Source organism: Dendrobates tinctorius, unplaced genomic scaffold (assembly GCF_039654945.1).
Source record: "Dendrobates tinctorius isolate UK_male_01 unplaced genomic scaffold, ASM3965494v1 ptg000151l, whole genome shotgun sequence".
Classification (NCBI taxonomy): domain Eukaryota; kingdom Metazoa; phylum Chordata; class Amphibia; order Anura; family Dendrobatidae; genus Dendrobates; species Dendrobates tinctorius.
The window spans coordinates 1,341,819-1,364,252 of NW_027361818.1; the positions used below are offsets into that span (position 1 = coordinate 1,341,819).

Below are 22,434 nucleotides of genomic sequence, written 5' to 3' on the forward strand. Positions count from 1 at the left end.
AATATCATGGGAAACATCTAGTAATATTTTTTTAAGTTTTCATACTTGTTAATTTTAATCTTGAGACAGATTTCGACTCAAACATATTTAGTTGTCCCATTTTCATATGTCTTGGCCCATTTTAATAATATACTATATATATTATTTTACTCTTTTCGAGAAGGTCCAAAGTTTTGACCAAGTAAAACACTGCACTGTGAACAGGATTTGAATCTGTGTCAGGATTTGCGGCCATCACAGCCAATTATAGGCTCACTTTATCAGATGTGTTTGCCATGTGAACACAGAGAACATCCTGTGAAAAGATTTTGTCCTAAATTCGCAAGAATATCTATTGTAGGATACAGCCATGAGCAAGAGCACTTGACTGACTTACTGAAGAGAAAGGAGTGGTCTGAGATTAAAGAGTAGAAGGAGATGAATGGATTGTATATTGAGAAACGCAGAGATTTTGTTGACCACGTGTTTCTCATGGTTAAAATTGTCTTTGGTTTCCGCACACTGTCAGAGAATTAATCTGCATTGTTTTATTATTCCCAGCTTTTACTATATTTTCTTTTCACTAATCTTTCATGTGCAAAATCCAATCTTTTCAAAGGTAAAACAATAAACTGTAAACACGATTTCATACAACATGAAGATTTCAAGTCCATCGTCTTAAAAATGCAGCCATCAAAATATATGGCATTGCTGATGGTTCTCAGATGTCTTTTTGGAACCAGTTTAAAAACTTTCATTGACTTTTTATTGCTGAAAGAAATTTGGTGTAGAGGATGTCCAGCAACCAATACATAGATTTCTATTATCTGCAAATGATGTCATCAATATCATGGGAAACATCGAGTAATATTTCTTGAAGTTTTCATACTGCTTAATTTCATTCTTGAGGCAGATTTTGAGTCAAACATGTTGGAGTTGTCTCATTTTCATATCACTTGGCCCGTTTTAATAATATACTGTATATATTATTTTACTCTTTTCGAGAAGGTCCAAAGTTTTGACCAAGTAAAACACTGCGCTGTGAACAGGATTTGAACCTGTGCGGTGAAAACCCATTTGATTTCAAGTCCAACACCTTAACCACTCGTCCATCACAGCCAACTGTTGCATAATCTATCAGATGTTTTTGCCATGTGAGCACAGAGGGAGAGCCTGTGAGAAGATTTTGGTCTAAGTTCACCTGAATCTCTACTGAACTACAAAGCCATGAGCATGAAAACTAGACTGACTTACTGAAGAGAAAGAAGTGGTCTGAGATCAAAGAGTAGAAGGAGATAAATGGATTGTATATTAAGAAACGCAGTGATTTTGTTGACCACATATTTCTCATGCTTAAAATTGTGGTTGGACACCGCGCACTGCCAGGGAATTAATCTGTATTATTTTATTATTCCCAACTTTTACTATATTTTCTTTTCACTAATCTTTCATAAGCAAAATCCAATCTTTTCAAAACTAATACAATAAACTGAACATGATTTCATCCAACATGAAGATTTCAAGTCCATCGTCTTAAAAATGCAGCCATCAACATATATGGCATTGCTGATGGTTCTCAGTTGTCTTTTTGGAACCAGTTTAAATACTTTAATTGACATTTTATTGCTGAAAGAAATTTGGTGTAGAGGATTTCCAGCTATCAATACATAGATTTCTATTATCTGCAAATGATGTCATCAATATCATGGGAAACATCTAGTAATATTTCTTTAAGTTTTCATACTTGTTAATTTCATTCTTGAGACAGATTTCGACTCAAATATATTTAATTGTCCCATTTTCATATGTCTTGGCCCATTTTAATAATATACTGTATATATTATTTTACTGTTTTTGAGAAGGTCCAAAGTTTTGACCAAGTAAAACATTGCACTGTGATCAGGATTTGAACCTGTGTGGGGATTTGCGGCCATCACAGCCAATTATAGGCTCACTTTATCAGATGTGTTTGCCATGTGAACACAGAGAACAGCCTGTGAGAAGATTTTGGCCTAAGTTCGCATGAATATCTATTTAGGATACAGCCATGAGCAAGAGAACTTGACTGACTTACTGAAGAGAAAGGAGTGGTCTGAGATCAAAGAGTAGAAGGAGATGAATGGATTGTATATTGAGAAACGCAGAGATTTTGTTGACCACATGTTTCTCATGGTTAAAATAGTCTTTGGTTTCCACACACTGTCAGGGAATTAATCTGCATTGTTTTATTATTCCCAGCGTCTACTATATTTTCTTTTCACTAATCTTTCATGTGCAAAATCCAATCTTTTCAAAGGTAAAACAATAAACTGTGAACACGATTTCATCCAACATGAAGATTTCAAGTCCATCGTCTTAAAAATGCAGCCATCAAAATATATGGCATTGCTGATGGTTCTCAGTTGTCTTTTTGGAACCAGTTTAAATACTTTCATTGACTTTTTATTGCTGAAAGAAATTTGGTGTAGAGGATTTCCAGCAACCAATACATAGATTTCTATTATCTGCAAATGATGTCATCAATATCATGGGAAACATCGAGTAATATTTCTTGGCGTTTTCATACTGCTAAATCTCATTCTTGAGGCAGATTTCGAGTCAAACATGTTAAGTTGTCCCATTTTCATATCACTTGGCCCGTTTTAATAATATACTGTATATATTATTTTACTCTTTTCGAGAAGGTCCAAAGTTTTGACCAAGTAAAACACTGCACTGTGAACAGGATTTGAACCTGTGTGGGGATTTGCGGCCATCACAGCCAATTATAGGCTCACTTTATCAGATGTGTTAGCCATGTGAACACAGAGAACAGCCTGTGAAAAGATTTTGGCCTAAATTCGCATGAATATCTATTGTAGGATACAGCCATGAGCAAGAGAACTTGACTGACTTACTGAAGAGAAAGGAGTGGTCTGAGATTAAAGAGTAGAAGGAGATGAATGGATTGTATATTGAGAAACGCAGAGATTTTGTTGAACACGTGTTTCTAATGGTTAAAATTGTCTTTGGTTTCCGCACACTGTCAGGGAATTAATCTGCATTGTTTTATTTTTCCCAGCTTTTACTATGTTTTCTTTTTTTGTAAATTCTTTATTTTGGAATTTTACACATCACCATTAAAACCAACACCAATTCTCAGGTACAGTTAGCGAAATGTTAAGCAAGGGTTGGTTTCAGGCGAGAAGGAAGGAAAAAATGAGGGAAAAATAGGTAGGGGAGAAAAGGGAAAAAGAAAGGGAAAGGGAAAAAGGGTACACATACATATACAGTATCAACAACATTAACATCAACATCATGTGGTCGACAACAGAAGCACAATCATTAAATGGGTGCACTTTGGAAAATAACACATCGCACTACATTACAATTGGGCTATCTAGTTTGGGGCAGTGAGGCTAAAAACCCCAGAACAGAAGCCGTCTAATTCAGTTAAACTTGAGAAACTCTAAAATGCCTTTAAAGAGGATTGTCTTCTAAATACCTATTCCAAGGGGCCCAAGTCAACACATAAGCTTTATGATTATAAATTTCCCAGCTAGACAGCTCCTCTAAGCGAGAGATCTGATTTATTTTGGTATACCATTCTCCTAACGTGGGAGGAGCTGCATCCTTCCAATGGACAGCTATCAACTGTCTCGCCGCACTCAACATCAGTGGAAGAAGCCCATGTTTTTTTGGTAAAAAATCTTTAGACGGGCATGAAAGGAGAGCCTCCGTGGCTCTAAGATCAACCTTTATTAGTTTTAATTTTCTGAGAACTAGTTCAACTCCCTCCCAAAACACCCGCAATCTAGGGCAGTCCCAGAATATATGTGAATGATGTCCTCTAGAATTGAGGCATCGCCAACATTCATCATTATCCGCGAGGCCCAACTGGAATAATTTAGCTGGAGTTAAATGCCACCTAGTTAATATTTTATAAGAATTCTCCTGCAGAAGTACACATCTAGAAAAACCCCTGGCATTTGACAGCATTTTAGATATTTGGTCTTCTGTAAACGTGGTATTAAGTTCCATTTCCCAAGAGTGTATAAACGAGGGTTTAGAATGTACAGTCGGAGAGATGAGATGCGAGTAAATGCGAGATATAATTTTTAGCCATGGGGATGGAAGTTTAACCATAATATCTAACCAAGATCAATTAGATTTAGACGGGAATCTCCGTCTGAACTGTAAAAGTGTACGTCTGATGTTTTGTTTTTGGAGAAAATTTGTTGGTTGAGTCGACACGCCCTGTGGCCAAGACCCCTCCCGCAAGATGCCTTTACCATAAAAAACTATTCAGCGTTTCTCCAGGGATGTTGGACCATAAATTGTATGGGTCTTGAAAATCTAGCTCTAACAAATAGGGAATTGAGCCGATCGGTGTCAATATTGAGGGGAAGGTATCTTCCGGGAACTCTCCCATTACCAATCTTTTAATACGCAATGTAGTTGTAGTTACGTCATCCAACCTAAGAGAGGCCGGCGGTTTAGCCTTAGTCCAAAGATACGGCAAACCCCTCGGGCCCAATAAAGCCCAGTCAACACTATCCCCCTCCTCCCTTCCAGCACAGGACACCACCTTTAACCATCTACTGAGATGAATAGCCTTATAGTATAAAAAAAGGTCTGGGACCCCCAATCCTCCAGAAGAGATAGGGCGAGAAAGAAACTTATATGGCAACCTAGCCCTTTTAGATTTCCAAATAAATTTTCCAATAAGGGATTTTAATGTTCCAAAAAATGTCAGGGGAATCCGAATCGGAACCATGTTCATGGTATATAGTATAATAGGCATTATATATGCCTTAAACACATTAATACGACCCATCCAGGATAAAGTGGGTAGGCTATACTTCTGCATCAGGCTTTTGACCTTTTGAATTAAAGGAATGTAATTATTGTGGAATAGGTTGGCGGGATCTCTAGTTATCGTTATTCCCAAATATCTAATAGAATTAGTAGCCCAAGAAAATGGAATCTGCGTACGAATAGTGGAGGTCTGAGAGTGAGGGAGACCAACGCTTAGCACTTCAGATTTTGATAAATTAATTTTGAAATTAGAAAGGAGACCAAAATGATGAAAGGCCTGAAGGATAATTGGGAATGCCCGGGATGGATTGGAGATAAGGAAAAGCAGATCATCCGCGAAAGCTAGAGTTTTAAGTGACCTTCGACCCACCGACAACCCCTCTATACGTTGGTCTTGTCTGATGCTTTGTATCAAAGTTTCTACAACTAAAATGAACAAAGATGGCGACAAGGGACAACCCTGTCTAGTCCCGTTATTAATCCCAAAACTATCTGACAGGGTGCCGTTAACTCTGATTTTGGCCGTCGGTTGGGAATAAAGCGAGAGGACCGCTGTTATATATTGGGGGGGAAGCCAAACCTAAGCATTACTTGTTCCATGAACCTCCAGCTCACTCTGTCGAAAGCCTTCTCAGCATCCGTCGACAGAAGCATCAAAGGTATACCCCGAGTCTTAGCAAACATTATAGACTGAATGACTTTAGTAGAATTGTCCTTCCCTTCCCTGCCTCTTACAAAACCTTCTTGATCTGCATGAATTTGCTTAGGTAAGAAATTGCTTAATCTGCCCGCTAATATTTTAGCCCACATCTTAATATCTGCATTAAGCAGTGATATTGGTCTGTAGCTAGCGCACAGGTTGGGGTCTTTACCCTCCTTAGGGAGGACTGTAATGTATGCCTCTAAGGATTGTCTAGGGGGGAGCTGGCGTTCCAGATAGGAATTAAACAAAGACACTAGGCGAGGTAACAGTGTTTTTATAAACTTTTTATAATAGATAATGGGAAGACCATCTGGACCCGGTGCCTTTCCGTTCGGAATAGTAGAAAGAGTGTCTAAAATTTCTTTGGGGTTTACTGGAGCAGTCAGCAAGGACTGGCCTTCAAGAGTTATTTTAGGGAGATGTAGTGAGGTCAAGAATTCTTTTATTTTTGCCAAGGCTGTGACTGGCTCCTGCATGCTATCCGGTGTATTTAAATTGTATAAATTTTCATAAAAGGTTTTAAACTCCCTGGCAATATCTGCAGTCCCGAGAATTGAAGAGCCATCCAAAGCTCTGAGTTGTCTAATAAACGTCTTTTCTTTTTGTTTCTTAAGTAGGGATGTCATAAGCTTACTACTTTTATTGCCATGAAGATAAAAATTCTGCTTACTTCTCATGTAGATTTTTGCTGATTGAATGTTTAAAAGGTTTTTTAATGAGGTTCTCAGATCTGTCAGTTCAGATAATGTTTTATTTACCTGAGATCTCTTATGTAGTCTCTCGTAGGAGCTTATTTGATGTAGAATAGACACAACCTTTTTTGTTCGCTCTTTTTTCAAATAGGAGCCTAGGGCTATAAATTCCCCTCTCATTACTGCTTTATGTGATTCCCATACCATAGGCAAGGGCGGGCCTGAGTGCAAATTATTTTGAAAAAAGAAGTCAAGAGTGTTTGTCAGTTTTTCAATGTGGGAATCCGAGTCCAACAGTGTCTCATTCAGTGACCATGACCCAGCCGGCCGTGGTAGAGTTTTTATCTCTATGTCAAGGAAAATGGGAGCGTGGTCTGAGAGAGAGATGATATCTATATTAGCTTTTTTAACTAATTGGAGATTAGCTGTTTGTATCAATAGGTAATCAATTCTGTGATAGCTATTATTCGGATGGGAATAAAAAGTGTAATCTCTGCCCGAAGGAAAAAGTGTTCTCCAAGGGTCTATCAGATGCAATTTTTGTAATGAAAGGTGTAATCTTCTCAGCGCCCTTTGAGAAAGAGCCGACCTGCCCGTTGAAGTATCTAAAATTGGGTTCAAAGATACATTAAAATCCCCTCCCACCAACAACAGACCCTCAGTAAAAAGTTCTAGAACATTCATTGTTTTACACAGCCAACCTATCTGGTTCCTATTTGGGGCATATAAATTACACAGGGTAATCTTAGTGTTGGCCAAAAAGCCCTTAATTATAATGTACCTGCCTTCTGAATCCGATAAACAATCACTCAAAATAAAGGGAACATTTTTCTTTATAGCAATACTCACTCCACCCGACGCTGAACCACCCGTACTGTGATACCAGGTCGGGTAGCGAGATCTAGACATATCTGGGACTCTCCCTTTTTTAAAATGTGTCTCCTGCAGGAAAACTATACTAGACTTCTTTGAATGCAAAAGATTAATTACTTGGCTTCTCTTACTTGGGGATCGCAAGCCCTTTACATTATACGAAGCCACTGTCATAGTGGCGAAGTTCACCTTATCACCCATAGTTTGGTAAAGGAAGTAATAACAAAGATTCCTCTGTCATCAAACCACCGAAATTAAAAAAAAACAAAGAGATAAAAAAATAACAAAAACCCTAAAAATTATTAAGATAAAACAAGAGAAATATAACAAGAACCAACTACCTGCCTGTAGCAGAGGTAGGGGGTCAAACATACCTCCCATAACAGAGCAGGAAATAACATTTCCGACACACAAGTGGCACATGTTAACTTATACGGCAATTGAATGATATCAACACATGAGTAAATGTCAAACTTAGCAAGCTAAAATAAGATAGAACATGTCCGAATGGACCGAGGGGTCCGGCTCCAGTATTGGAAAAATGCAACCGAGAGAAGCACAAGAAAGCTCAGGGGGGTATCTCCTTTTCCGTTCCAGATTTCCCTCTTTTAGGAGTCGAGCGTTTCTTTCCTAGGACCCAGTCACCCTGCCCTCCAGTAAAAGCATGGACAGGGGGAGGTGTGCGATGATCCATGTCCAGAGGTAGCCAGGAAGGAATATCCATAGGGGCAATGCCAAAAGCATCCCATATTTTGGGTAAATCTTCAGGGGTCCGAACCATTATTTGCCTACCATCTCCTTGTATAGATATACCAAACGGAAACAGCCATTTATATAAGATTTTACGTGAGCGTAACACCTCCAGGAGGGGCCTTAGGACTCTTTTTTTTGCAAGGGTTGACGGTGCAACGTCCTGATAAAGATGAATAGCAGATCCCTCATAAGAAAGATTTTTAATGTCTCTTGAGGCAGACAAAATAGCATTGGTATCCAAATAGCTCAATAGGCCGCAAATCACATCCCTCGGAGGTTCCATTGGCTTCGGCTTTGGTCTAAGTGATCTATGCACCCTCTCTATTATAATTCGATCACATGTTTCTTGTGGGATTAAGAGGGCAAAGATCTCCTTCGTAGATTTTTCTAATATTTCTGTGGAAACACTTTCAGGCAAGCCTTTTATCCGTATGTTCTTCCTGCGACTCCAATTTTCCTGATCCTCGAGAGCCAGAAAAGAGTTGTTAAGCTGTGTTCTGTGGTAGTCCAGATGCTCTCTCATGGCATTGGAGTGGCTAATGATAGAGGACTGAGAGGACTCCAAAGACTCCACTCTATTACCAATGTGTAGCAAATCCGCTCTCATGCCAGATATCTCATTAACTAATGGTTTTATAGCTTGTGCTAATAATTTTTTAAAAAACGATCTAGAAAGTTTCCCAGAATCTGATTGAGTGACATCGCTGCCTGAAGCATCATCACTGGAGTCTGAGTCCTCGACATGCTCCTCCTCCACAACCTCTGCAGGGAGCCTTTTAGCATTAGGCTTAGACGAAGCAGATTTATTTTTCAAAAATTTATCCATTTCACCCTGTTTGCTTCTATACGCCTGTGCAGCCAACGGTTTTGCACGCTCTTTGTTAGTTTTGACCATTTTGCTTAATTAAAGCGCGCCTTTAATTTACCACCCGTGCGTCCAGAAAAGTCTAGTAGTGCATTTTTCTATATGAAAATAGCCCCATGCAACTTGGAGGGTGAGGGGTTAATATATGGAAACATCCGTGGGGATCTGCTGGAGCCGGTAGGGACAGGGTAACGTCAAATCCCCACCACGGCACTGTAGAAAAGACACAATGTCCTCCTCACCAATGTCGCATAAATCTGTAGACAGCAGCACCTCTATGTGGGGAGAGCGATATCCCCCGATCCAAAAACAACTCAGACCCTGGGAAATGTCTCAGTAAAAATAGGGGGCCGTCAACACCTCGTCTGGCCCAGAGCCAGCACCCTCCTCCACCGCACGTAACGATAGTGCTCCCCGCAGGCCCCAGAGACAGATCACCTGGGGTTCCCTCTCACCGCCGTTTGCTCTAACGGGCGAGACCGCTCCTTGTTCGCGGTCTCACGCCTCTATCGAGGGCCTCCTGCGGTCCGGTTTCCAGGCCTTGTGCTCAGGGGGATGTAAAGATGGCGCCCATCTCTCTCCAGCGCTGCAGCACCCTCCACGAGGCCGCTCTGCGCTCCGGTGTCACGGCGGAGAGCAGCAGCCCCTCTCTTCTCCCTACCACCCCTCACCTTCTTCTCCAAGCCCGGGGCACACTAAAATTAGTTTTAGCCACTTTCATCCGGGCCAAATAAGGTAGTTTTGTGGCTGGAAGCGGGAGCTGCCATAAGACACGTCCTCCCTGTGTGAGATCCAGGCCACGCCCCCAGCTTTTACTATATTTTCTTTTCACTAATCTTTCATGTGCAAAATCCAATCTTTTCAAAGGTAAAACAAGAAACTGTGAACACGATTTCATCCAACATGAAGATTTCAAGTCCATCGTCTTAAAAATGCAGCCATCAAAATATATGGCATTGCTGATGGTTCTCAGTTGTCTTTTTGGAACCAGTTTAAATACTTTAATTGACATTTTATTGCTGAAAGAAATTTGGTGTAGAGGATTTCCAGCTATCAATACATAGATTTCTATTATCTGCAAATGATGTCATCAATATCATGGGAAACATCTAGTAATATTTCTTTAAGTTTTCATACTTGTTAATTTCATTCTTGAGACAGATTTTGACTCAAACATATTTAGTTGTCCCATTTTCAAATGTCTTGGCCCATTTTAATAACATACTGTATATATTATTTTACTCTTTTCGAGAAGGTCCAAAGTTTTGACCAAGTAAAACACTACACTGTGAACAGGTTTTGAACCTGTGTGGGGATTTATGGCCATCACAGCCAATTATAGGCTCACTTTAACAGATGTGTTTGCCATGTGACCACAGAGAAGAGCATGTGAAAAGATTTTGGCCTAAGTTCGCATGAATATCTATTGTTGGATACAGCCATGAGCAAATGAACTTGACTGACTTACTGAAGAGAAAGGAGTGGTCTGAGATCAAAGAGTAGAAGGAGATGAATGGATTGTATATTGAGAAACGCAGAGATTTTGTTGACCACATGTTTCTCATGGTTAAAATTGTCTTTGGTTTCCGCACACTGTCAGGGAATTAATCTGCATTGTTTTATTATTCCTAGCTTTTACTATATTTTCTTTTCACTAATCTTTCATGTGCAAAATCCAATCTTTTCAAATGTAAAACAATAAACTGTGAACACGATTTCATCCAACATGAAGATTTCAAGTCCATCGTCTTAAAAATGCAGCCATCAAAATATATGGCATTGCTGATGGTTCTGAGTTGTCTTTTTGGAACAAGTTTAAATACTTTCATTGACTTTTTATTGCTGAAAGAAATTTGGTGTAGAGGATTTCCAGCAACCAATACATAGATTTCTATTATCTGCAAATGATGTCATCAATATCATGGGAAACATGGAGTAATATTGCTTGAAGTTTTCATACTGCTTAATTTCATTCTTGAGGCAGATTTTGAGTCAAACATGTTGGAGTTGTCCCATTTTCATATCACTTGGCCCGTTTTAATAATATACTGTATATATTATTTTACTCTTTTCGAGAAGGTCCAAAGTTTTGACCAAGTAAAACACTGCGCTGTGAACAGGATTTGATCCTGTGCGGGGATACCCCATTGGATTTCAAGTCCAACGCCTTAACCACTCGGCCATCACAGCCAACTGTAGAATAATCTATCAGATGTTTTTGCCATGTGAGCACAGAGGGAGAGCCTGTGAGAAGATTTTGGTCTAAGTTCACCTGAATCTCTACTGAAATACAAAGCCATGAGCATGAAAACTAGACTGACTTACTGAAGAGAAAGAATTGGTCTAAGATCAAAGAGTAGAAGGAGATAAATGGATTGTATATTAAGAAACTCAGTGATTTTGTTGCCCACATGTTTCTCATGCTTAAAATTGTGTTTGGACACCGCGCACTGCCAGGGAATTAATCTGCATTTTTTTATTATTCCCAACTTTTACTATATTTTCTTTTCACTAATCTTTCATAAGCAAAATCCAATCTTTTCAAAACTAATACAATAAACTGAACATGATTTCATCCAACATGAAGATTTCAAGTCCATCGTCTTAAAAATGCAGCCATCAAAATATATGGCATTGCTGATGGTTCTCAGTTGTCTTTTTGGAACCAGTTTAAATACTTTAATTGACATTTTATTGCTGAAATAAATTTGGTGTAGAGGATTTCCAGCTATCAATACATAGATTTCTATTATCTGCAAATGATGTCATCAATATCATGGGAAACATCGAGTAATATTTCTTGAAGTTTTCATACTGCTTAATTTCATTCTTGAGACAGATTTCGACTCAAACATATTTAGTTGTCCCATTTTCATATGTCTTGGCCCATTTTAATAATATACTGTATATATTATTTTACTCTTTTCGAGAAGGTCCAAAGTTTCGACCAAGTAAAACACTGCACTGTGAACAGGATTTGAACCTGTATGGGGATTTGCGGCCTTCACAGCCAATTATAGGCTCACTTTATCAGATGTGTTTGCCATGTGAACACAGAGAACAGCCTGTGAAAATATTTTGGCCTAAATTCGAATGAATATCTATTGTAGGATACAACCATGAGCAAGAGAACTTGACTGACTTACTGAAGAGAAAGGAGTGGTCTGAGATTAAAGAGTAGAAGGAGATGAATGGATTGTATATTGAGAAACGCAGAGATTTTGTTGAACACGTGTTTCTAATGGTTAAAATTGTCTTTGGTTTCCACACACTGTCAGGGAATTAAACTGAATTGTTTTATTATTCCCAGCTTTTACTATATTTTCTTTTCACTAATCTTTCATGTGCAAAATCCAATCTTTTCAAAGGTAAAACAAGAAACTGTGAACACGATTTCATCCAACATGAAGATTTCAAGTCCATCGTCTTAAAGATGCAGCCATCAAAATATATGGCATTGCTGATGGTCCTCAGTTGTCTTTTTGGAACCAGTTTAAATACTTTCATTGACTTTTTATTGCTGAAAGAAATTTGGTGTAGAGGATTTCCAGCAACCAATACATAGATTTATATTATCTGCAAATGATGTCATCAATATCATGGGAAACATCGAGTAATATTTCTTGAAGTTTTCATACTGCTTAATTTCATTCTTGAGGCAGATTTTGAGTCAAACATGTTGGAGCTGTCCCATTTTCATATCACTTGGCCCGTTTAAATAATATACTGTATATATTATTTTACTCTTTTCGAGATGGTCCAAAGTTTTGACCAAGTAAAACACTGCACTGTGAACAGGATTTGAACCTGTGTGGGGATTTGCGGCCATCACAGCCAATTATAGGCTCACTTTATCAGATGTGTTTGCCATGTGAACACAGAGAACAGCCTGTGAAAAGATTTTGGCCTAAATTCGCAAGAATATCTATTGTAGGATACAGCCATGAGCAAGAGAACTTGACTGACTTACTGAAGAGAAAGGAGTGGTCTGAGATTAAAGAGTAGAAGGAGATGAATGGATTGTATATTGAGAAATGCAGAGATTTTGTTGACCACATGTTTCTCATGGTTAAAATTGTCTTTGGTTTCCGCACACTGTCAGGGAATTAATCTGCATTGTTTTATTATTCCCAGCTTTTACTATATTTTCTTTTCACTAATCTTTCATGTGCAAAATCCAATCTTTTCAAAGGTAAAACAATAAACTGTGAACACGATTTCATCCAACATGAAGATTTCAAGTCCATCGTCTTAAAAATGCAGCCATCAAAATATATGACATTGCTGATGGTTCTCAGTTGTCTTTTTGGAACCAGTTTAAATACTTTCATTGACTTTTTATTGCTGAAAGAAATTTGGTGTAGAGGATTTCCAGTTATCAAAACATAGATTTCTATTATCTGCAAATGATGTCATCAATATCATGGGAAACATCGATTAATATTTCTTAAAGTTTTCATACTGCTTTATTTCATTCTTGAGGCAGATTTTGAGTCAAACATGTTGAAGTTGTCTCATTTTCATATCACTTTGCCCGTTTTAATAATATACTGTATATATCATTTTACTCTTTTCGAGAAGGTCCAAAGTTTTGACCAAGTAAAACACTGCGCTGTGAAGAGGATTTGAACCTATGCAGGGATACCCCATTGGATTTCGCTTCCAACGCCTTAACCACTCTGCCATCACAGCCAACTGTTGATGAATTTATCAGATGTTTTTGCCATGTGAGCACAGAGGGAGAGCCTGTGAGAAGATTTTGGTCTAAGTTCACCTGAATCTCTACTGAACTACACAGCCATGAGCATGAAGACTAGACTGACTTACTGAAGAGAAAGAAGTGGTCTGAGATCAAAGAGTAGAAGGAGATAAATGGATTGTATATTAAGAAACGCAGTGATTTTGTTGACCACTAGAGTTGAGCGAAACGGGTCGAAAAAATTCAAAAGTCGCCGACTTTTGGCAAAGTCGGGTTTCATGAAACGAGACACGACCCTAGGATTAGGTCGGCCACGAGGTCGGCGACTTACGCACCAAAGTCGCGTTTCAAAAGTTTGTTTTGCGCTCTTTTTCAGCCAATCAGGATCCACGGACACTGTGGGCAACGTGATGACATAGGAACGGGTCACCACCATCTTTCAGAAGGGCATGCAAGTGATTGGCTTGCTTTGGTGGGCGTCACAGGGGGTATAAAATGGCGTGCACGCCGACCGCTATCTTACTTCTGCCGATCTTAGTATAGGGAGAGGTTGCTGCTGATTCTGTAGGGAGAGCGTTAGGCAGGGAAGAAGACAAAAAAACTGCTTCTGCTGCTAGCGATTTGGCCTGCACAACACACAAGTCAATGTGTGTGCAGTGCAAGGGGAGGCTATATTGTGGTGTATCAGTGGTGTTGGTTGTTGGGCTGCCTTTTAAGGCTTCCTGACACGCTGGCATTGCTGTTTACCCACTGCTACGCAAACTGCTTTTTTAAAAGCAATCCAATCTCCCTTATCCTCTCGTCACTTTGGTCACAGGCAGCTGTGCCATCGAGCGTGTCACATAGCGCTCAGATATCAGTGGGCCGCACACAATCCACAAGTGTCCAGTGTCCAAAAGTGTACGCAGAGATTCAAAATCTCCATTATCCTCTCGTCACTTTGGTCACAGGCAGCTGTGCCATCGAGCGTGTCACATAGCGCTCAGATATCAGTGGGCCGCACACAATCCACAAGTGTCCAGTGTCCAAAAGTGTATGCAGAGATTCAAAATCTCCATTATCCTCTCGTCACTTTGGTCACAGGCAGCTGTGCCATCGAGCGTGTCACATAGCGCTCAGATATCAGTGGGCCGCACACAATCCACAAGTGTCCAGTGTCCAAAAGTGTACGCAGAGATTCAAAATCTCCATTATCCTCTCGTCACTTTGGTCACAGGCAGCTGTGCCATCGAGCGTGTCACATAGCGCTCAGATATCAGTGGGCCGCACACAATCCACAAGTGTCCAGTGTCCAAAAGTGTACGCAGAGATTCAAAATCTCCATTATCCTCTTGTCACTTTGGTCACAGGCAGCTGTGCCATCGAGCGTGTCACGTAGCGCTCAGATATCAGTGGGCCGCACACAATCCACATGTGTCCACTGTCCAAAAGTGTACGCAGAGATTCAAAATCTCCATTATTCTCTCGTCACTTTGATCACAGGCAGCTGTGCCATCGAGCGTGTCACATAGCGCTCAGATATCAGTGGGCCACACACAATCCACAAGTGTCCAGTGTCCAAAAGTGTACGCAGAGATTCAAAATCTCCATTATCCTCTCGTCACTTTGGTCACAGGCAGCTGTGCCATCGAGCGTGTCACATAGCACTCAGATATCAGTGGGCCGCACACAATCCACAAGTGTCCAGTGTCCAAAAGTGTATGCAGAGATTCAAAATCTCCATTATCCTCTCGTCACTTTGGTCACAGGCAGCTGTGCCATCGAGCGTGTCACATAGCGCTCAGATATCAGTGGGCCGCACACAATCCACAAGTGTCCACTGTCCACAAGTGTACGCAGAGATTCAAAATCTCCATTATCCTCTCGTCACTTTGGTCACAGGCAGCTGTGCCATCGAGCGTGTCACATAGCGCTCAGATATCAGTGGGCCGCACACAATCCACAAGTGTCCAGTGTCCAAAAGTGTATGCAGAGATTCAAAATCTCCATTATCCTCTCGTCACTTTGGTCACAGGCAGGTGTGCCATCGAGCGTGTCACATAGCGCTCAGATATCAGTGGGCCGCACACAATTCACAAGTGTCCACTGTCCACAAGTGTACGCAGAGATTCAAAATCTCCATTATCCTCTCGTCACTTTGGTCACAGGCAGCTGTGCCATCGAGCGTGTCACATAGCGCTCAGATATCAGTGGGCCGCACACAATCCACAAGTGTCCAGTGTCCAAAAGTGTACGCAGAGATTCAAAATCTCCATTATCCTCTCGTCACTTTGGTCACAGGCAGCTGTGCCATCGAGCGTGTCACATAGCGCTCAGATATCAGTGGGCCGCACACAATCCACAAGTGTCCACTGTCCACAAGTGTACGCAGAGATTCAAAATCTCCATTATCCTCTCGTCACTTTGGTCACAGGCAGCTGTGCCATCGAGCGTGTCACATAGCGCTCAGATATCAGTGGGCCGCACACAATCCACAAGTGTCCAGTGTCCAAAAGTGTACGCAGAGATTCAAAATCTCCATTATCCTCTCGTCACTTTGGTCACAGGCAGCTGTGCCATCGAGCGTGTCACATAGCGCTCAGATATCAGTGGGCCGCACACAATCCACAAGTGTCCACTGTCCACAAGTGTACGCAGAGATTCAAAATCTCCATTATCCTCTCGTCACTTTGGTCACAGGCAGCTGTGCCATCGAGCGTGTCACATAGCGCTCAGATATCAGTGGGCCGCACACAATCCACAAGTGTCCACTGTCCACAAGTGTACGCAGAGATTCAAAATCTCCATTATCCTCTCGTCACTTTGGTCACAGGCAGCTGTGCCATCGAGCGTGTCACATAGCGCTCAGATATCAGTGGGCCGCACACAATCCACAAGTGTCCACTGTCCACAAGTGTGTGCAGAAATTCTAAAACTCCCCTGTCCTATAGACACCTTGTACCTTGTTTTACATTACTATATAGTTTGTTGGATTTTGTCTACATTTCTACCAAAAATGAGGAAGGCTGGTGGAAGAGGCCGTGGAATTGGGCGGGGGTTGGCAGCTGGTAATGATGGTGTTGGTGGTGGATCTGATGGTAGTGGCAAGAGCAAAATAGGACCGAATGCAGGAGGTGCTGACCCTGCGTCATCGTCTGGCTACATAAGGCCTCGAACGCTTAATTTTCTAGGAGTTGGCAAACCGCTTTTAAAGGCAGAGCATCAGGAAAAAGTTTTGTCTTACATTGCTGACTCAGCCTCCAGCTCTATCGCCTCCACTTCTTCAGTTGTAAAAAGTAAAAGCACTGAGTTGTCATTGGAGGCTCATGTTCATGAACCACACCTTTCCTTGTGTCCTTCACCCCAACCAAGATTGAAGGATGACGCAGGCCATACTACTGATTACTCCATGGAGCTGTTTTCACATACCATGCCTGGATTATCAAGTCAAATGGTGAATTACCCAGGCCAAGATGAATCTGACATGGAGTGCACTGATGCACAGCCGCTGATGGATGATTCTGCTGGTACATTCACTCAGAGCACTACATTGTCTTCGCAGTGTACAGAGCCAGATTTTGACCCTGATGAGACTCAGGTGCCCCTTCCCGCACACTATACCACCATACACGGTGACACAGAGAAAGGTGCACATGACATAGAAGAGGAGGTGATGGATGACCCAGTTGTTGACCCAGATTGGCATCCATTGGGGGAAGAGGGTGCTGCTTCCAATAGCTCAGATGAGGAGCATCCACAGCAGACATCGACATCGCAACAGCTGTTATCTGGCAGGCACGGAGCACTCCAAAGACAGGTTCCAAACATCAAAAGAGTTGCTGGACAGCTTGTCCAGAGGGTCAAAAGATCACAGCGTGCTAGGCCACAAAATGTCTGCCAAAGTAGGAAGAGTGCAGTGTGGCACTTTTTTGACCAAAATCCTCATGATCAGGCCAAGGTTATCTGTAAGAAGTGCTCAAAGACCTTTAGCCGAGGGAAAAATCTGAAAAATTTGAATACCAGTTGCATGCTTAGACATTTAACCAGCATGCACTTGCAAGCGTGGACACAACACCAAACCTCAAGTGCCACATGTGCAACTGATCACAACGAAGGTAGTCAGCAACGCTACATTGTTTCCCCCACTGTAAGCCCACCGGTTAGCACAGCAGCAAATGTTGAGGTGTCGTTGCAAGGCCACAGCAGTCAGGGAATCCCACTGTTATATCAACGAAAGACTGATTCTAGGCCATCAGAAAGAACACCAACTCCATCACCATCATCAACCCTCTCTCAGTCCGCCCTGTCCACCGCTACTTCCACCATATGCAGCTCTCAAGTCCAGCTCACCCTCCCAGACACTATGAGGAGGTCAAGAAAGTACTCAGTCTCTCATCCGCATACACTGGGTTTGAACGCCCACATTGCCAAACTAATCTCGTTTGAGATGATGCCCTTTCGGTTGGTGGAAAGCACAGCTTTCCGCGAACTCATGGCCTATGCAGTACCACGCTATAACCTACCCAGTCGCCACTTCTTCTCTCGCAAAGCCATCCCAGCCCTCCACCATCATGTGAAAGACCGCATTGTCCATGCACTCAAGCAGTCAGTGAGCGGAAAGGTGCACCTCACAACTGATGCATGGTCCAGTCGGCATGGCCAGGGCCATTACGTGTCCATCACTGCGCACTGGGTTAATGTGGTGGATGCAGGGTCCACAGGGGACAGCGGTGGTGGGACAGTGCTGCCTAGACCACGGTATAGGAAACAGTTGGCTGTAGGCGTTCGACCCTCCTCCTCCTCCTCCAGAAGTGACAGCTCGTCCACAGAGCGCAGTCGTACGAGCACTCCATCTGCAGCTGCCACTGTTGCACACGATGTGTCCCCCTATCGAGCAGCTAGTGGAAAGCGTCAGCAGACTGTGTTGCAGATGATGTGTTTGGGCGACAGACACACCGCCGAGGTGCTGGCCGAGTACTTGAAGCGACAAACTGAGTCATGGCTGGGCAGTGTACATCTTGAGGCAGGCAAGGTAGTTAGTGATAACGGCCATAATTTTGTGGCAGCCATAGCCCTTTCAAAACTCAGCCACATACCTTGCTTGGCTCACACCTTGAACCTGGTGGTGCAGTGCTTCCTCAAAAATTATCCGGAGTTAACAGCCCTGCTCCAGAAGGTGCGAAGACTGTGCGCGCACATCCGCCAGTCGCCTGTACACTCCGTTCGTATGCAGAAGCTGCAGCGATTGCTCCACCTTCCCAACCACCGCCTCATTATCGACATTGCAACAAGGTGGAACTCCACCCTGCACATGGTGGAGCGGCTGTGCGAGCAGAGGCAGGCCATAATGCATTTGTGGGAGGATACACGGCCAGGCACTTTGAGAGCAGACATGGAGTTGAAAGGCGTGCAGTGGTCGAAGCTGAAAGACCTTTGTAAAGTCCTTCAGTGTTTTGAGGAATGCACACGGCTGGTAAGCGCAGACGACGCCATCCTAAGCATGAGCATCCCACTTATGCGTCTGCTCATGCAAACTTTGACGCACCTTAAGGAGCAGGCGTCTGCAGCCAATGTTGATGAGGAGGAAGTGGAGGAGGGAATCCTTGATGACATTCAGCCATTGTCTGCTCAGGGACCTCTCCTGGACGAGGTGGAGGAAGAAGAGGAGGAGGAGGAGGAGGATGATGGGGATGATTACTTAGGGGAGGAGGATGCATCTCGTGGGGCAAGTGAAAATGTTGGCGTGGCAAGGTCTGGTACAGGGTTTGTGCGTGACTGGAGGGATGTGGATTTGCCAGAAAGTGCTCCTCCACCCAGCACTCGCAGTGCATCATTGACCCCGGGAACATTGGCCCACATGTCAGATTATGCCTTGCGGATCCTAAAAAGGGACCCCCGCATTGCCAAAATGATGAACGATGACGACTACTGGTTGGCCAGCATCCTGGATCCACGCTATAAAGGCAATTTACAAAACATCATGCCACAGGAGAACCTTGACCTAATATTGGCTAATAAACAAGCAACTCTGGTAAATCGGTTGCTTGAGGCATTCCCAGCACACAGCAGCGGTGATGGTTCTCACACGAGCCGTATGGGCCGGGGGCAGCTTGGCAGAGGTGTTCATGGTGCACACAGCAGAAGTGGCATTGGAGACAGGGGTTTCATGACAATGTTGTGGACTGATTTTTCAAATACCGCTCACACAACTGGTAATACTGCATCGATGGAAAGTGACAGGAGACAGCAGTTGTCAACTATGGTTACAAACTACTTTTCCTCCCATATCGATGTTCTCCCACACAGGTCATTCCCCTTTGACTATTGGGCCGCTAAACTGGACACCTGGCCTGAATTGGCCCAATATGCCTTACAGGAGCTCGCTTGCCCAGCTGCAAGTGTGCTATCGGAAAGAGTCTTCAGTGCAGCTGGATCAATCCTGACAGAAAAAAGGACCCGTCTGTCAACCCAAAATGCGGATGATCTAACCTTCATTAAAATGAACCATGCATGGGTTTCCAAGGATTTTGTCCCACCTTCCCCTGATGACACATAGGGTGACAGAAAAATGGCTTGCTTTGGTCCACCTCTTCCTGGGACTTCACCTATTTCGCCTTTTGCATCAGTTGAATGTCCAACATCAACATATGCCACTTTCTAAAACTCCCTAACTGTGCTGCCTCCCCCCATGGCCGGGGTCACCACCTAGCGCACGACACCGTGCGAGTGCCGTTGCCCTGGACAGGTGGGTAGGCCGACTCTTGGGCGCGGGCACTGGCACAGGGTCCCTCATAGTGCAATCAAGTGTCTCTGACGGTGGTGGTGCACACCCGCCGTCAGACACACCGCTGTACTATGAGGGGCACAGTGCCAGTACCGACGCCCACGAGTGGGCCCCCTTTGCTTGGCCAGTGCCCCAGCATTTGCAATCTTTACCTCTCCCTGCTCCTCCGCTGTGTACTCTGGGCCATCAAATCCATACTGTGCCTGACACCGTCTGAGCCTGCCTCCTGAGACATATATTTTGAATGTGTACGCTATCCATACATGTTATCCGGGGATACGGTACCCTTTCTAACCTTTGTGCAAATGACGTGCAATCCATACTGGGCCTAACACCGTCTGAGCCTGCCTCATGCTGTATAGACATATATTTTGAATGTGTACGCTATCCATACATGTTATCCGGGGATACGGTACCCCTTCTAACCTTTGTGCAATGACGTGCAATCCATACTGGGCCTAACACCGTCTGAGCCTGCCTCATGCTGTATAGACATATATTTTGAATGTGTACGCTATCCATACATGTTATCCGGGGATACGGTACCCCTTCTAACCTTTGTGCAATGACGTGCAATCCATACTGGGCCTAACACCGTCTGAGCCTGCCTCATGCTGTATAGACATATATTTTGAATGTGTACGCTATCCATACATGTTATCCGGGGATACGGTACCCCTTCTAACCTTTGTGCAATGACGTGCAATCCATACTGGGCCTAACACCGTCTGAGCCTGCCTCATGCTGTATAGACATATATTTTGAATGTGTACGCTATCCATACATGTTATCCAGGGATACGGTACCCTTTCTAACCTTTGTGCAATGACGTGCAATCCATACTGGGCCTAACACCGTCTGAGCCTGCCTCATGCTGTATAGACATATATTTTGAATGTGTACGCTATCCATACATGTTATCCGGGGATACGGTACCCCTTCTAACCTTTGTGCAATGACGTGCAATCCATACTGGGCCTAACACCGTCTGAGCCTGCCTCATGCTGTATAGACATATATTTTGAATGTGTATGCTATCCATACATGTTATCCGGGGATACGGTACCCCTTCTAACCTTTGTGCAATGACGTGCAATCCATACTGGGCCTAACACCGTCTGAGCCTGCCTCATGCTGTATAGACATATATTTTGAATGTGTACACTATCCATACATGTTATCCGGGGATACGGTACCCCTTCTAACCTTTGTGCAATGATGTGCAATCCATACTGGGCCTAACACCGTCTGAGCCTGCCTCATGCTGTATAGACATATATTTTGAATGTGTACGCTATCCATACATGTTATCCGGGGATACGGTACCCCTTCTAACCTTTGTGCAATGACGTGCAATCCATACTGGGCCTAACACCATCTGAGCCTGCCTCATGCTGTATAGACATATATTTTGAATGTGTACGCTATCCATACATGTTATCCGGGGATACGGTACCCCTTCTAACCTTTGTGCAATGACGTGCAATCCATACTGGGCCTAACACCATCTGAGCCTGCCTCATGCTGTATAGACATATATTTTGAATGTGTACGCTATCCATACATGTTATCCGGGGATACGGTACCCCTTCTAACCTTTGTGCAATGATGTGCAATCCATACTGGGCCTAACACCGTCTGAGCTTGCCTCATGCTGTATAGACATATATTTTGAATGTGTACGCTATCCATACATGTTATCCGGGGATACGGTACCCCTTCTAACCTTTGTGCAATGACGTGCAATCCATACTGGGCCTAACACCGTCTGAGCCTGCCTCATGCTGTATAGACATATATTTTGAATGTGTACGCTATCCATACATGTTATCCAGTGATACGGTACCCTTTCTAACCTTTGTGCAATCACGTGCAATCCATACTGGGCATGAGAATGGCTGGCGAGCTGTTAAGCAAGCTACAACACGTGTCCAGACAAGTACAGGGATTCCCTAGCGAGGAGACTTATTTGATTGTTTTCTATGTTGGGACAGCAATTTTTGGGGAGCACTATACTCTGGAGAATGATAGATGGGGCCCACCATACACTGGAACATTCCAAAGGTGGACATCAGACACTGGAGCAGCATTTACAGGGCCCATTATACACTATAGCAGTAGAAATGGGGCCCATTATGTTTGGAGCATTATTTGGGCCCATAAGACAGTGGAGCTTCATCCATGGGGACCAACATATACTGTAGCATTATGTGGAGCTCATCATATACTGTTTCAAACATTATATGGGACCAATGATTTTGTATGGAGAAACAGATGGGCCTCGTCATGAGATGTAAAAAGTGAGGTATT

General features: G+C 43.0%; 3 non-coding genes across 3 annotated transcripts; all 3 read right to left on the minus strand.

The window, feature by feature from the left end:
* Positions 1-1,016: 1,016 nt before the first annotated feature.
* On the minus strand, positions 1,017-1,098 carry TRNAS-UGA (transfer RNA serine (anticodon UGA)). The gene has a single exon. It is a non-coding gene; the product is annotated as a tRNA-Ser (tRNA).
* Positions 1,099-10,770: 9,672 nt separating this feature from the next.
* Positions 10,771-10,852, minus strand: TRNAS-UGA (transfer RNA serine (anticodon UGA)). The gene has a single exon. It is a non-coding gene; the product is annotated as a tRNA-Ser (tRNA).
* Positions 10,853-13,272: 2,420 nt separating this feature from the next.
* On the minus strand, positions 13,273-13,354 carry TRNAS-CGA (transfer RNA serine (anticodon CGA)). The gene has a single exon. It is a non-coding gene; the product is annotated as a tRNA-Ser (tRNA).
* Positions 13,355-22,434: the final 9,080 nt, after the last annotated feature.